A 16,529-nucleotide genomic window follows, 5' to 3' on the forward strand; every position below is an offset into this window, starting at 1 on the left:
TGGAAAAAAACTAAATTCAAAAAACTTTTTTTTTCTGGGTCTCAGGAGGATATATATATATATACACACACACACACACACACACACATATATATATATATATATATATATATTTACAAACAATCAAAATATAAATGAAAGCCAGAAGCACATTTTTAGTCATACCTGGAAACAAATCCTGGTCAAATTCTATATGGGCCATTCTACAGAATTGGTTCAAAGTTACAGTTGGAAACATCTTGAAAAGAAAATAGTCTTTTCCCATAAATGTCTTATAAAGTATTATTTTTTAAAGTAGACCAATACAATAAAAATAAACCAGTCGCATTTCAAAGTCGCTCGCGAAATGACCGCCAGGTGGCGCAAAGGGACATTTATCAAAACGTATGTGGGGCTAATGTCAATTAACAGTAAGGATGAAATTCTACAAGTTATGGTAATTTACAAATAAGCCTACAACAAACATTTATTTTTAAACAAATATTTTTAAATATGCAACATGTACGTTTAAACAACAAACAATACAATCTGAACCAGCGCTTCCTGTATTGAGACATGCAGCGCGTTTCAGTTACGATCCTGGTTCCAATGGCCTTAATACATTCACGGCTTTTTAAAATGTCACAAAGCGTTTTGAGATGGTTTTGAATGAAATATTGAAGTTTATAATTAGGGTATTTTGGCACACCACGCCGAGTGGCTATGCATTATTCTAAAATCTGGCTTTATTCTGGCATGTTGAATTAGAGTTTGACAAACGCGGCGGCGGCGCGTTCATTTGGATTTATTTTTCTCATAACAGCTAAAAGAACTTACTGCGTAATTGTTGGTCATACAGATAAGATATCATCTTTTAAAACTGTAAAAGGTCTACTTTTATTCATGTAGGCTAAAGTAGGCCTACACTCTCTGGCTAACGACAAAACGTTTTCTTGCTTATGTGAGAAACAAACGTTTGGGCATTTCCTCAGTGAGAAAATTCATAGCAGAGCGGTAGAACTGACGGTTCGATCATCAAGATGACATGGGTTCAAATCCCGAACAAACATGGTCTACTGCAAATTTTATATTTATTAATGCAGAGAGATTTGTCTAGCTCTAAAACTCTGTTACACCATACAGTTTTTTGGTTATATTTATAAAATAAAATTACCATGCATTTCCATTTTACACTATCGAACAGAACGACGTTGCATCTGTACCAATCGTACGAGGCTACCAATCATAATTTCAAAAGCAGTTCTGTAAAAAAAGTAATTTTACATATATAGCCTATATATATTTTTTTTTATTTTTTTTATTAGGCCTATTATTATTATTATTTTGATTCCCTACAACCTAGAGTTTTTAAAAACATGGTTTTAAGTAAAGTGTGATTTGCCAGGAGGGACGGGGATTTCCTTCTGGTCTAAACATCCCTGCTTCTGCTGAATTATTTGAATCCCCACACCCCTCCCTCCACAGCTAATCAATGCTATAGGCTACTTCACCAATAGACCATATCAAATATAAAATAGAGATATGCAACAAGCACGTTTAAACAACGACAAACAATAAAATCAAAACCAGCGTTTCAGTTGTTCATTAGTTCAAGTGGCCTTAATGCATGCACGGCTTTTCAAAATTTCACAAAGCGTTTTGAGATTATTTTGAATGAAATATTGAAGTTTATAATTAAGTGTTTTGGCAGACCACGCCGAGTGGCCCTATGCATTTTTCTAAAGTCGGGTTTTATTCGAACTTTTGCTAACGACAAAAACAGTTTATCTGTCGTCTCTGTCTCCGGGAACTGCGCGTCACAAAAATGAACCGAAAGCCACTTCAGCTCAGTCACTATAAGAAATCGGCTCTGTCTAAAGCCTTTAAATGTCTAAATATTCTGGCTAATAAATGTTATCTGATTATGTAATCCATATGAAAACGAGAGGTACAGAGGATGTACTCAAACATGTAGCCTGTAAGCGCTTCCCAATGAGAAAATGACAAGACAAGGGTGAAAATCTCGCTCTAATTAAATGTAGCAGGCTAAATCGCCCTGAATTAAAATGTAAAAACAGATCAAATAATGCATTTGTCGAAATGTTGCGATATTGTTTCATTTAAGTTCATAATTATTCAATACATGTTATTTAATTTAGCAGCATTACCACGAAGCACCGTGGTTCGATATTTATTTGAATAAAAAATAAAAATAAAAAAACTTAATTCACAAATTGCATGCCTGGTTGAAAGGATCCAAAGATCCCTGTAGACTTTAATATTGAGTTGAACATTTTGTTCATGAAAACAAATTAACATGCGTTTTTTTCAGATTATATTTAGTTTTGCTTGGAAAAAGCTGGCCCAAACCAGTTTTATTTCATCAATTACTGAAATAATTAAATATTTAGTAATAAGCTTTTATGACAGAAATATCACTAGGCTACATGTAACTTAAATCATTTAATTCCTTCATTATCAACACTGTCTAGAATAGCGATTTAAGTGTGAATTGTGACTTCTCTTTGTGTTAAATCAGCCTCAGACTCCAATAGCCGGTGGGGGGTTGGAGGGACAGTTCAGTGCTGTATCGAGCGCGCAGGACAATAGGCATAGGTGTTAATGTTCCTCTTTCATATGGAGAGCGAGGGAGACTAAATAAACTTGTTAAAAAGAGATTCAGCGCGAGAGAGGCAAAGAAAAACGCATGTTTTAATTTAATTATGTTGCTTTGGACAATTTTCGTTTTGTAGGCCTACTGTTTTAATTGTTTAATATAGCTGTCATTTCTTTGGCAATACAAATTTAAAATGTCGCAAGAATAAGATTAGCCTAGTGTTTCTTATTTTGCATCGCAAAAGAAATAAACTCTAAACCCGATGCAACCCTGTTTTAAATAAAAAAAACTGTCCCGACACTTTATTTAAACCTTGAAATGTTCGAACTTGGTTTCAAACTTAAGTAATTTTAGTGTTCTTTTACATTACACAATAATTTAGCAGACTAAAGACGTGCTTCTTCATTTTCATTTTCTGATGCAATCGGCTGACAATCTTCCTTCATCAGTTTTTGTCCTTTGTGCAGCGGCTGCGGTTCCAGGAATGTAGCAAATTTATGTTGTAATAATAATTAAACAAAACTCTTGACTTTAAATAAGTAAACAGTTATAAACAGTTAGCTATTTAAGCATCAAGAAGGTTAAACATAAACGCTGTAGGGCAACATCGGTTAACAACATGTATGCTACATTGAGATTCGATCCGAGTCGATTGAAGCTCCTCAACGCTCGTGTTGTTGCGTTAACCACTGAGCTATCGTCTATACGTCTGTGACTGTTTTTATTGCAATGTTTTACTTTTTCATTATTTATTCAATTTCATTTCAGTAGCCTAATTTCAGTATTGTGATTATGAATTATTTTAACTACGTTTCACTTGTTGAATTCATCTGCTACCAGCTTTCAAACGCTCTGAATCAGTGCGGTGCGGCAGCAGATTACGCATTAGAGAGAATAAACAAACACTTTTCAGAGTCTATGATTGTAGCGCCTCTTGGCGGTAAAAGGCAGCAAATACACCCCACATTTTACCGCCGCGGTGGAACGGCTGATGTGGGCATTGTCATGGCTTGCCTCGACATTTGCGTTTGAATAGCGCGCGTCCTCCGTGGGCGTGTCAGATTAACGCGTAATGAAGTGTAATGAGCTGGGGAAAAAAAATCTGACAGCACTCTCTTTTCATACAGATTACATAAACTGAGAATATTTGTTTTTTATATAAATTACATCATTAAAAAGAAGAGAATTCAAGCTTCATAAAGAAAAACCTCTCGTGCCTGTATGACAAGTATTTGCAGAGTTAGAGTTAATTTTTCGGACGTGTTTCAGAATGGACTGCACTGACAGAGAGAAGGCAAAACTCGCATCATGTTTATTTTTCTTTATTTGACAAAAAGCACAAAACTTTGTTTTTATTGTGAGTATACAGAAAAATAATAGACAATTAACAGGATCGATTGATGTATAACACTTATATGTACGATCAAAATCAACAGAGTATTTTAAGTCTATTTTTCTGCTATGTGAAAAAAAAACGGCAAAACGCGCGGGCGCGTTTCTGGTCCCCAGAGGGTTAAGGGTGCCCTGTCTCTCCCGGCGCCCTCAGGGGCCCGTCCTACTAACCCTGCCGAAACAGGGCGTAGAAGGGTCAGTCTGAGGACAGTCATTGTCGCCAGAAAGGCCGCGTCGAAAAAGTCCTGACGGGCTGAACGTCAGGACTCTGAGGGTGGTCCCCATCGGGAAAAACTTGAGTTCACCGCACAAAAACATGGTGCCCTGTCTTTCTCGATGCCCTCAGGGGTCTGTTCTACTAACCCTGCCTATACAGGGCGTAGAGAGACTCGGCGAGCGATTTCCGGAGGGACGCTTGCCCCCCCCCAAGGAGGGTTGTGGAGTGCTCAGACAAGCTGTTTCCTGTCAGTATGTTACAGGGCGCTGTGTCTGTCACTCGGGATGTTCATCCAGAGGCCAGCCTCGAGAGGCTGGTTCCCTTAGTAGAGTTCCTGGCGAAATGGGTCCCCCACCCAGCAGGGAGTTAGGATACTACAGCCGGTACTTCATCGAGAAAAAAAAAAATCCTGACGTGCTGAACGTCAGGACTCTGAGAGTGGTCCCCATCGTGAAAGACCTGAGTTCACTGCACAAGAACACGGTGCCCTGTCTTTTCCGATGCCCTCAGGGGTCTGCTCTACTAACCCTGCCTTCACAGGGCGTAGAGAGACTCGGCGAGCGATTTCCCGAGGGACGCTCGCCCCCTCCGAGGAGGGTTGTGGAGTGCCCAGACCAGCTGTTCCCTGCCAGTACGTTACAGGGCGCTGTGTCTGTCACTGGGGATGTTCAAATCAGATCCGAGGACTGGTTTGTCATGATAGATCTAAAGGACGTTTACTTCCATGTATCTATCCTCCCTCAACACAGGAAGTTCCTGAGGTTCTCTTTCAGGGGCGAAGCGTACCAATATCGGGTTCTTCCGTTCGGCCTAGCACTGTCACCCCGAACATTCACGAAGTGTATGGATGCTGCTATAGCCCCGCTGAGGTTACAGGGCATCCGCTTTCTGAATTATATAGACGATTGCTTGATTCTAGCTCAATCAAACTAGCGATGTCGTTCTTGCTCATATCAAGTGACTGGGGCTGAGGCTCAACGCCAAAAAGAGTGTTTGTTCTCCATTACAGAGAACCACTTTTCTAGGTGTAGTGTGGGATTCAACGACGATGCAGGCACGATTGTCACCTGCTCGTATTGCTTTGATTCTCGCTGCAGTAGATCAGGTCAAGCTAGGCCAGTCATCCACTGTAAAACAGTTCCAGAGACTGTTAGGTCTCATGGCAGCTGCGTCCAACGTGATACCTCTTGGCCTCTTGCACATGAGACTGTTACAGTGGTGGCTCAGGACCAAGGGATTCTCCCCGAGGGGAAATCCGCTTCTCATGATCGTGAGTTCGCGACGGTGTCATCACGCCCTGATCATGTGGAAAGATCCTTGGTTTCTGTCCCAAGGTCCTGTGTTAGGAGCTCCTTGTCGTCGTGTTATGCTAACGACAGATGCCTCTCTCATGGGTTGGGGGGCGATCATGGATGGTCGCCCGGCTCAGGGTCTGTGGGAGGACCATCATCATCTGTGGCACTTAAACTGCTGATGTTGGCGGTGTTTCAGGCTCTGAAACACTTCCTCCCAGACCTAAGGGGCCACCATGTTCTTGTCCGGACAGACAACACATCGGTGGTTTCTTATATCAACCATCAGGGGGGTCTGCGTTCTCGCCCGCTTTACAAACTGGCACGTCAGATCCTTCTATGGTCCCAGGGGAAAATTCTTTCTCTGAGAGCTATTTATCTCCCGGGGTATTTAAGACAGGGGCCGAGGCCCGGGGAATGGAGTCTTCACCCCGAGGTGGTGGAACTCCTATGGAAACATTTCGGTCGTGCCGAGGTAGACCTATTTGCTTCTCGAGAAACATCACACTGCCCGCTGTGGTTCTCTCTCAGCCATCCAGCCCCGCTGGGGTTGGACGCGATGGTACATCCGTGGCCGAGGTCACGCTTGTACGCTTTTCCCCCGATCGCTCTGCTCCCAGGAGTTCTGGAGAGGGTTCGCCGGGACGGGCTCAGTCTCCTGCTAATAGCCCCGTTCTGGCCGGCCCGGGTATGGTTTGCGGACCTAGTGTCTCTCCTCTACGGCTCTCCCCTAGAGATACCACTTTAGCACTTTCGGTGGCTCCCTCGTGCCTGGAATTTGCTCCTGGTTGGTTAAGGCCTTTCTCTTTCCGAGACCAGGTTATGTTCCTAAGGTTCCAACTGTTTCTGTTAGACCTATAGTTCTGCAGGTTTTCTGTCCTCCGCCTTTTTTGACGTCAGACCAGGAGAAACTTAATTTGCTGTGCCCAGTTTGGGTTTTAGATGCTTACGTCCACAGAGCTGCCCTGTGGAGGAGATCGGAACAACTGTTCGTCTGTTTGGGTCACCTAAGAAAGGGTGTCCTGCATCTAGGCAAAGGATGAGCAAGTGGGTGGTCGAGGCCATCCCACTTGCTTATGGTTCGGCCCATCAGCCTTCACCTTTGGCTGTAAGGGCTCATTCCACCCTGAGTATGGCTGCTTCTACAGCTCTTCTTTCAGGAGCTTCTCTTCAGGACGTTGGTGATGCGGCAGGCTGGTCCTCACCGCACACTTTCGTTAGATTTTATTCCCTCGATCTTAGCTCCACTCCCGGGGCTCAGGTTCTCTCGTCGGTTTGTGTCTCCTAATGACACACGACGGGGATTTGGTCGTATGGGGATGTGGGTATTGCGTTCCCACTGCGATTACACGCAGCGGTAGTCCCTGAAGGGGAACGTCCTGGGTTACGTATGTAACCCTAGTTCCCCGAAGGGACGGACGCTGCGTGTCCTGCTATACTCTCGGCATCCCCTTGGGTCGCTGCTTCAGTAACTTTTAAGCTGGCGTATTGTGTACTCAGGGGATATTTAGAGCTCCCTGGTCGATGACGTTACTCGCCGTACGCTCATTCTCTCCATTGACTGATTTCATTCATGCTTCAGACGCGTCACGCTGAGGGCGTTCCCACTGCGATTACACGCAGCGTCCGTCCCTTCGGGGAACTAGGATTACATACGTAACCCGGGACGTTTTTATGTATTACAGTGGCTAGATTAACAAAAAACAGACATCAACTAAACTGAATACTCCATCACAGTTTAGTAGTAATGACTTAATTACTTTATTTACTGAGAAAATCGAAAGCATCAGAACAATTGTAACTGTACAATATTTTACAGCATATACTAAATTACTGAAAGAGTTGTTACCACTAGAAGACCCCCTTCTCAATATTATCAACTCGTCTCGTTGAAGATGGCTGTTATTAAGCCTCTCGTTAAGAAACTCGTTTAAGAAACTAAATCCAAATGATTTGGCAAATTACAGACTAATTTCAAAGGTGTGTCTGCTCAATTGTGCTCCTTCCAGGAAAAAAAAAATACTGTATCTATGAAAAATTTAAGTCCGGTTTCAGGCCCCATCATAGCACAGAAACTGCACTCGTTAAAATTACTTATGACTTCTATTTTCTGACCAAGGCTGTTTCCCAATACTAGTTTTCCTTGATTTTAGTGCTGCGTTCGACACTACAGATAGATAATAACATTGTTACAAACTGCTCCGAGACACGAAGGTTGAGATCCAAATGAAGCTTTAATTAGGGGCAATCCAGACACGTAATCCAATAAACAGGCAATAGGTCAAAACACAGGTAGGCCCCAGCAGCACCGGGCCGCGCCGTGGAGGTGGTCGCAGAAAGGCGCCCCAGCCTGTACCAGTCCCGCAGCCTTCTGAACGCCAGGCGATCTCTGAGCCCCCAGAGGGAACGGATGGCAGTGCACGCCGTTTACGAGCCTCGCCACTCTCGTCCCCCTCTGTCGCCAGACCCCTGACAGAGCAGTCCCCCATGGAACGCGCATGTCGATTGCCTCGAGTTGCTGGCAGTACGTCTCGCTCTGCACCGCTTCCATGCGTTGCTCAAGAACCAGCATGTACTAGTCCGATCAGACAATACCGCGACAGTAGCGTACTTTTACCGACAAGGTGGTCTACGCTCCCGCCGTATGTCGCAACTCGCCCGCCACCTCCTCTCATTGAGTCAGAAGCATCTGAGGTCGCTTCGAGCCATTTTATTCCAGGAACACTGAATCGAGCCTGGTTTCTCCCAAGGTTTTTTTCTCCATTCTGTCACCTGATGGAGTTTTGGTTCCTTGCCACTGTTGCCTTGGCTTTTGGCTTGCTTAGTTGGGGACATTTAATATTCAATAATATTATTGTTCTGCCTTACTTAAGGTGGACGTTGACGCAATTTCTTTTAGAAACAAACTTTGTTATATTGTTTTCATGTTATCACTGTGAAGCGCTTTGATACAATCTGTATTGTAAAAAGTGCTATATAAATAAAGGTGACTTGACTTGACTTGGAGAATGGCGACTCCATCCCCAGTTGGTTCAGCTGATTTGGGATCAGTTTCGGGGGCGCACAGGTAGACCTGTTTGCCTCCCACGACTCGTCCCATTGCGACCTGTTTTACTCCCTGACCGAGGGCACCAGGGCAAGCTCGGCACGAACGCATTAGCGCACAGCTAGTCTCGGGGCCTCCGCAAGTATGCGTTTCCCCTAGTGGGCTTTTTTCCACAGACCCTGTGCAAGATCAGGGAGGACGAGGAGCAGGTCATATTGGTTGCGCCTCATTGGCCCAGCCGGACCTGGTTCTCCAAACTTGTACTCCTCGCGACAGCACCTCCCTGGCCAATTCCTCTGAGGAAGGACCCTTTCTCAGAGACGGGGCACCCTATGGGACCCTCGTCCTGATCTTTGTAACCTCCACGTGTGGCTCCTAGACAGGACAAGGCAGGTTTGAGTACCCTACGACCAGCGGTGGTGGCTACCATCACTTCCGCTAGAGCATCGTCCACGAGACATGCCTACACATTGGAGTGGAACCTCTTTGTCAACTGAATGAATGAATGAATGAATGAATGAATGAATGAATGAATGAATGAATGAATGAATGAATGAATGAAGAGTGCTCCCCTTGAGCCTCTTCAATCAGTAGAGCTTAAGTTCCTGTCAGTTAAGACAGCGCTCCTGGTTGCATTGGCCTCCATCAAGAGGGTAGGGGAACTGCACGCATATTCCGTTGACGAAGCGTGCCTGGAATTCTGGCCGGCCTATTCTCACGTGATCCTGAGAGCCCGGCCTGGATATGTGCCCAAGGTTCCCACCACACCCTTTCGAGATCAGGTGGTGAACCTGCAAGCGCTGCCCCTGGAGGAGGCAGACCCAGCCTTGGCACTGCTCTGTCTAGTACGCTCCCTCCGTGCTTACGTAGACAGAACGCAGTGTTTCAGGACATCAGACCAGCTCTTTGTCTGTTATGGTGGGAAGCTGAAGGGAAAGGCTCTCTCCAAGCAGAGGCTGTCTCACTGGATAGTGGACGCCATTGCTTTGGCATACCAGCAGCAAGGTCGACCGTGCCCCTTGGTGTGAAAGCTCACTCCACCCGGAGTGTGGCTTCCTCTTGGGCTCTAGCGCATGGCGCCTCGCTAACAGACATCTGCAGAGCTGCAGGCTGGGCGACACCCAACACATTCGCAGATGCTACAATATCTGAGTGGAGCCAGTGTCCTCCCATCTATTTGCTTCAACCAGCTGGTACTAGGACCCGCTCAGTTGCTTCGCTTGCTCGCCATTCCACTCCACGGACTGGATACGTGTGATATATTCCTCAGGTGAGCTTTCCCCAAGCCCTGAGTTCCTCCAGTGCTGTTGGCGTCAACGCCAGAGTCTATGCCTGCGGCAGCTTTCGCGTTGGCTAGGTGCCTCCATGTGCTTGTGTGGCAAAGCGGGAGTGGAGGGAGCCACTGTCTCCTCTAAGAGCAAAATAAAGGCTCCAGTAATGGCAACAATGGTCGACTACGCCACCCCAGAATACTGGGGACTAACCGCCCTAAGGGCGCACAGATTCGTTATCGCCGTGGGCAAAGAGACGTGGGTGAAACACATGTGCAAAAATAAGTATTTTTATTTCTCATATGCATTTACATAATAAATAATTAAAAAAGGTCACATAATCTCAGGCTCAACTTTACAGTAACGTGTACCATCTGTATCATACAACAACAACATACTCACAATAAACCCATTCGACCGGAGTGGTGGTACCTGGAGGTACAGGCTAGCCGCTAATTTAATATGAGCCCCTATCCCCATACACTCCCACACACACGTGAAGATTAGCTGCAAACAGACACACGGCATAGGTGTAACCACCCCACACACAATGGCAGCTAGCCACCCCTCTCCAGGAACCTCCAGCTCCTACAAAAAGAAGAAATCCCACCAAAATGGATCAGCACATTTAAAACACAATATAAACTCACCATAACACACAGAAAACATACAAAATCACCGTTCTCCTAAGAGAAAACATTTTCAAAACACACAGTTCACTCAATCAACAATAATCAACACAATGCACAGAATGCACGGCAAACTATAACGAATAACAAGCAATCATAAACATCAACTCCATTCACAACTATAGTATCACGGTTGAAACGGTGGCCGCGGGTAAAGGCAGACCAACCAGCACACAGTATCTGTACGGCGTGCACAGTCGTCCGGAGATTGATCGTAAAAGCAAGACATACAGAGTTAGACAGGTGGCCGCGGGTAAAAGCAGACCGACCAACACACCGGATCATCACGGCGCATGTGCACGCTCTCAGTAGGTGGAGTTAGTCCACCCTGCTACACTTGGTTCCCCACTGGTGACCCCCACATGTGTATTTCCACTGTAAGCCTCTCCGAGCATGTGTCTTTCCCTTGGCAAGCCACCTTGCCACTCCTGGGGTTGAAACATTCCACCCTGTGGGCTGGACACCTCAGTGTTTCTCCATATGCAGCCCCTCTGGGTCATATGTGTATTCTGTAAGTCGCCTCTCCCCCCTTCGGGCAGGCACTGATGGCATATTTCCACTGAGGTGCATATTTCCATTGGTGAGGCGGATTCTCTGTTTCCTCTTAATAATGTTCATTGTTGAGAATGTTGACTCACAAGTGTATATGCTCACAAAGAAGTGCATCAATTTTTGCACAAGTGACTTCAAAGTGGAAAAATCTTCTTCAGACACCAAACTCCAGAAGTGACCAACAACTGCTCTGAGTTCAACTTTGAGAATGTCTTTTGTCTGCAGTTTTACCATTTCACTTTCTACATCAGTGCACAGAGTAGGGCAGAGCAGAGTGATAGTTGGAGTGAGAGATGACACATCCACATGGAATGGGATTTCAATAAAGTTGAAAATCTCCTTGTATAACATTCACATATTTGAATCTGGATTGAAATTCCCCCCTCAGCTCTTACAAAACATTCAAAAATCCTTTGTGGCTGAAGTGCTGCTGCAGAGATGAGTAATTTGTGGTGACAGCTCTGAGTTTGGGGAAGTGAATGAATTCTCTGTCAGGTATGTACAGGGAAGTTGTTTTATTCTGAAATGCTCTGATAGCATTCAGCATTGCTTGGAAGCTTGTCTCTTCCTTGAAGCTGCAAATTGAGAGTGTTCAGGTGACAGGTGATGTCAGTCAGAAAAGGCCAGCTGTGTGATCCAGCATGGCTCTTTCAGGTCTGGCTCTCGTTTTCCTTTGCTGTCCATTGTCCATTTGCTGTCCAAGTGCAAATCTCAAGGAGGAGGCTCAGAAACCATTCAAGCACTTTTCCACGGGACAACCATCTAACTTCACTGTGCATCAGTAAATCACCATACTCTGTGTCATATTCCTCAATGAACTGTCTGAACTGTCTGTGGTTCAGTGCTCTGGAGACTATGAATTTTATCCCATGAACAACTGTTTGTATCACATTTTGGAATGTATTATTTTTCAGTTTTGAAACCAGTGACTCTTGATGTGTGATGCAGTGGAAACGGACAAAGTTGGGTATTTCTCCGCCTCATTATGGTGGAATCAGATAATTGTAACCCTTCAATTTGCTTTACATTTGCGTCCATGTTGTTAAACTCTGCAAATAATATTTCTGCTGAAGCCAAAAAGCAATCTTTCACAATTTTCTGAGTCTGAGAAGGATTTTTTCCCCCGTGCCAATATCCACGCGATCTCAATAGATGCCTCAGTTAAACGTTCAGCTGTAGAAGTTGTCCTGTGTATGAGCATTTGTTGACCAGAAAGAGAGGAAGAAAGCTGCTCTATTTTTTCTTTTCCTTATTAAACTTCCAGGTGGGTAACTTTCGTTAAATTGTGGGTGCGTCGTTTGGAAACTTCGCTTGAAACCAGAGTAGGTTTGTTTGCATAGTAAACACAAAGGGTTCGATCCGTGGAGGACAAATAAAAAAATCCTCCATCCACATTTCTTTAAGTTTTCAGTAACACTTTATAATACCTGCACACTATTAATTATTAGTTAAGCATTAGTAAACAGTTTATTCATGATTATAAACCATCAATAGACATTAATAAGCAGTTTATTAAAACAGCTATAAATGCTTATAAATGTTGATTCTTGATGTCTGTGTGAGTGAGCATGATATCATAGAGGTTTTTAAAATTTGATTGTCACAACAATGGATCTTACACAATTATAATGTACAATACAAGTAATATATCAGAATTCTGGCCGGCCTATTCTCTCGTGATCCTGAGAGCCCGGCCTGGATATGTGCCCAAGGTTCCCACCACTCCCTTTCGAGATCAGGTGGTGAACCTGCAAGCGCTGCCCCTGGAGGAGGCAGACCCAGCCTTGGCACTGCTCTGTCTAGTACGCGCCCTCCGTGCTTACGTAGACAGAACGCAGTGTTTCAGGACCTCAGACCAGCTCTTTGTCTGTTATGGTGGGAAGCTGAAGGGAAAGGCTCTCTCCAAGCAGAGGCTGTCTCACTGGATAGTGGACGCCATTGCTTTGGCATACCAGCAGCAAGGTCGACCGTGCCCCTTGGTGTGAAAGCTCACTCCACCCGGAGTGTGGCTTCCTCTTGGGCTCTAGCGCATGGCGCCTCGCTAACAGACATCTGCAGAGCTGCAGGCTGGGCGACACCCAACACATTCGCAGATGCTACAATCTCTGAGTGGAGCCAGTGTCCTCCCATCTATTCGCTTCAACCAGCTGGTACTAGGACCCGCTCAGGTGTCTTCGCTTGCTCGCCATTCCACTCCACGGACTGGATACGTGTGATATATTCCTCAGGTGAGCTTTCCCCAAGCCCTGAGTTCCTCCAGTGCTGTTCACGTCAACGCCAGAGTCTATGCCTGCGGCAGCTTTCGCGTTGGCTAGGTGCCTCCATGTGCTTGGTTCCCCACTGGTGACCCCCACATGTGTATTTCCACTGTAAGCCTCTCCGAGCATGTGTCTTTCCCTTGGCAAGCCACCTTGCCACTCCTGGGGTTGAAACATTCCACCCTGTGGGCTGGACACCTCAGTGTTTCTCCATATGCAGCCCCTCTGGGTCATATGTGTATTCTGTAAGTCGCCTCTCCCCCCTTCGGGCAGGCACTGATGGCATATTTCCACTGAGGTGCATATTTCCATTGGTGATGCGGATTCTCTGTTTCCTCTTAATAATGTTCATTGTTGAGAATGTTGATTCACAAGTGTATATGCTCACAAATAAGTGCATCAATTTTTTGCACAAGTGGCTTCAAAGTGGAAAAATCTTCTTCAGACACCAAACTCCAGAAGTGACCAACAACTGCTCTGAGTTCAACTTTGAGAATGTCTTTTGTCTGCAATTTTACCATTTCACTTTCTACATCAGTGCACAGAGTAGGGCAGAGCAGAGTGATAGTTGGAGTGAGAGATGACACATCCACATGGAATGGGATTTCAATAAAGTTGAAAATCTCCTTGTATATCATTCACATATTTGAATCTGGATTGAAATTCCCCCCTCAGCTCTTACAAAACATTCAAAAATCCTCTGTGGCTGAAGTGCTGCTGCAGAGATGGGTAATTTGTGGTGACAGCTCTGAGTTTGGGGAAGTGAATGAATTCTCTGTCAGGTATGTACAGGGAAGTTGTTTTATTCTGAAATGCTCTGATAGCATTCAGCATTGCTTGGAAGCTTGTCTCTTCCTTGAAGCTGCAAATTGAGAGTGTTCAGGTGACAGGTGATGTCAGTCAGAAAAGGCCAGCTGTGTGATCCAGCATGGGTCTTCCAGGTCTGGCTCCAGTTTTCCTTTGCTGTCCATTGTCCATTTGCTGTCCAAGTGCAAATCTCAAGGAGGAGGCTCAGAAACCATTCAAGCACTTTTCCACGGGACAATCATCTAACTTCACTGTGCATCAGTAAATCACCATACTCTGTGTCATATTCCTCAATGAACTGTCTGTGGTTCAGTGCTCTGGGGACTATGAATTTTACCCCACGAACAACTGTTTGTATCACATTTGGGAATGTATTATTTTTCAGTTTTGAAACCAGTGACTCCTGATGTGTGATGCAGTGGAAACAAACAAAGTTGGGTATTTCTCCGCCTCATTATGGTGGAATCGGATAATTGTAACCCTTCAATTTGCTTTACAATTGCGTCCTTGTTGTTTAACTCTGCAAATAATATTTCTGCTGAAGCCAAAAAGCAATCTTTCACAATTTTCTGAGTCTGAGAAGGATTTTTTCCCCCGTGCCAATATCCACGCGATCTCAATAGATGCCTCAGTTAAACGTTCAGCTGTAGAAGTTGTCCTGTGTATGAGCATTTGTTGACCAGAAAGAGAGGAAGAAAGCTGCTCTATTTTTTCTTTTGCTTATTACACTTCCAGGTGGGTAACTTTCGTTAAATTGTGGGTGCGTCGTTTGGAAACTTCGCTTGAAACCAGAGCAGGATTGTTTGCATAGTAAACACAAAGGGTTCGATCCGTGGAGGACAAATAAAAAATCCTCTATCCACATTTCTTTAAATTTTCAGTAACACTTTATAATAACTGCACACTATTAGTCATTAGTTAAGCATTAGTAAACAGTTTATTCATCATTATAAAGCATTAATAGACATTAATAAGCAGTTTATAAATACTGCTATAAATGCTTAATTCTTGATTTAAAAGCATAATGTGTTTAATAATTGTATTTTCATACTTTATTAATGATCAATTTATCATTTCTAAATTAAGCATGCAATTCGGCATGAATCATTTTTTTTAATGGTCACCATTGTGTCGATTCATTTGCTGATTCTTGATGTCTGTGTGAGTGAGCATGATATCATAGAGGTTTTTAAAATGTGATCGTCACAAAAATGGATCTTACACCTTAGATTTACAGTTCTATTATAATGTATAATACAAGTAATACATCAGAGATTAGGTTCTGTAAAAGATCAGTGAATCATGTCACTAAATGATGATTTTCATCATCAAAACACAACCATCAACACATAATCATATTTTATTTTGTGCCATAACAAATGTGTTTTATACACAGCAAAATCCCCAGTGTTAAATTAACACTCTGAGTGTGGACTCATATAAACACTGAAGCAGTGTTAAAGTTAACACTGAAGCAGTGTTAAAGTTAATGAGATAATTAAGTGAATAATTGAGTGATGATTGAGCATCATTGAAGACACCTGATGATAACAAGCAGAATCACTGAAGGAGAAAACCGTAATTTTAAGTCACCATTATGGTGATCAGTATTTGCTTTAGTTGGGCTCTTGACCCTTTAATCAATAACTTCAGATTTTGTTTGGCTGCTGTACGTGAGTTATAACAGCCAGATGAACATATGTGACCCGTCACGGAAACCAGGGACACAAGTCGGCAGCACAACTTGCGAGCAAAATGAGAAAGAAGCGTTTTTTTCCAAAATTGGTGATTTCCGCTTTTTTGCAGAATCTGTTAGTTGAGATCATGAAGAAGCCTCTACATGTTTGAGATAACAGTATTGGTATATTTAAAAGCGTACATTTTGAGGTTGAAATCGGCTTGTTTTTCGGAGATTCTAGCATGCAGTAGGGGCGTGTCATTGTCTGTGTGTATTTCCATACTGAATAGCCGCCGGCGCTTTTGCCCCCGCCCCCCAACAGCGTGGCTACTTAATATGCAGCGCTCTGGCCGGCTCTATCTGATATCAAAATTCAATGAAGATGGACGCCGCAAAGATTGTCGCAGACGAGCTGAAGCGTGGCAGTTACACCGAAAATGTTTTCGCCGCACTTTGTGGGCTCGGGAAACTGAACCGGAGGTATGGGCGCGGCGCGCGCGCCCTCGGTGCTTGAATACGGCGGCTCGGCTCGCTGACAGCGGTGGCTAACTGTTTCATATGTGATGTCCCGATTGCTTTGAATGGGGAACGTTTTGTGAACAGGGAACAGACTTAATGGACTGGCAACAATCTCCATAGAACATGAACTGGCACAGAGAATCGAAATAGAGGATGCAGTTAAGACCTTTGCTGCGATGAAGGCCTGCCGTGCGCGTTTCTGAAACGTAAGT

The sequence above is a fragment of the Rhinichthys klamathensis genome, unplaced genomic scaffold, assembly GCF_029890125.1.
Source record: "Rhinichthys klamathensis goyatoka isolate OS25496 unplaced genomic scaffold, OSU_Roscu_1.1 h1tg000004l_1, whole genome shotgun sequence".
NCBI classification, from domain to species: domain Eukaryota; kingdom Metazoa; phylum Chordata; class Actinopteri; order Cypriniformes; family Leuciscidae; genus Rhinichthys; species Rhinichthys klamathensis.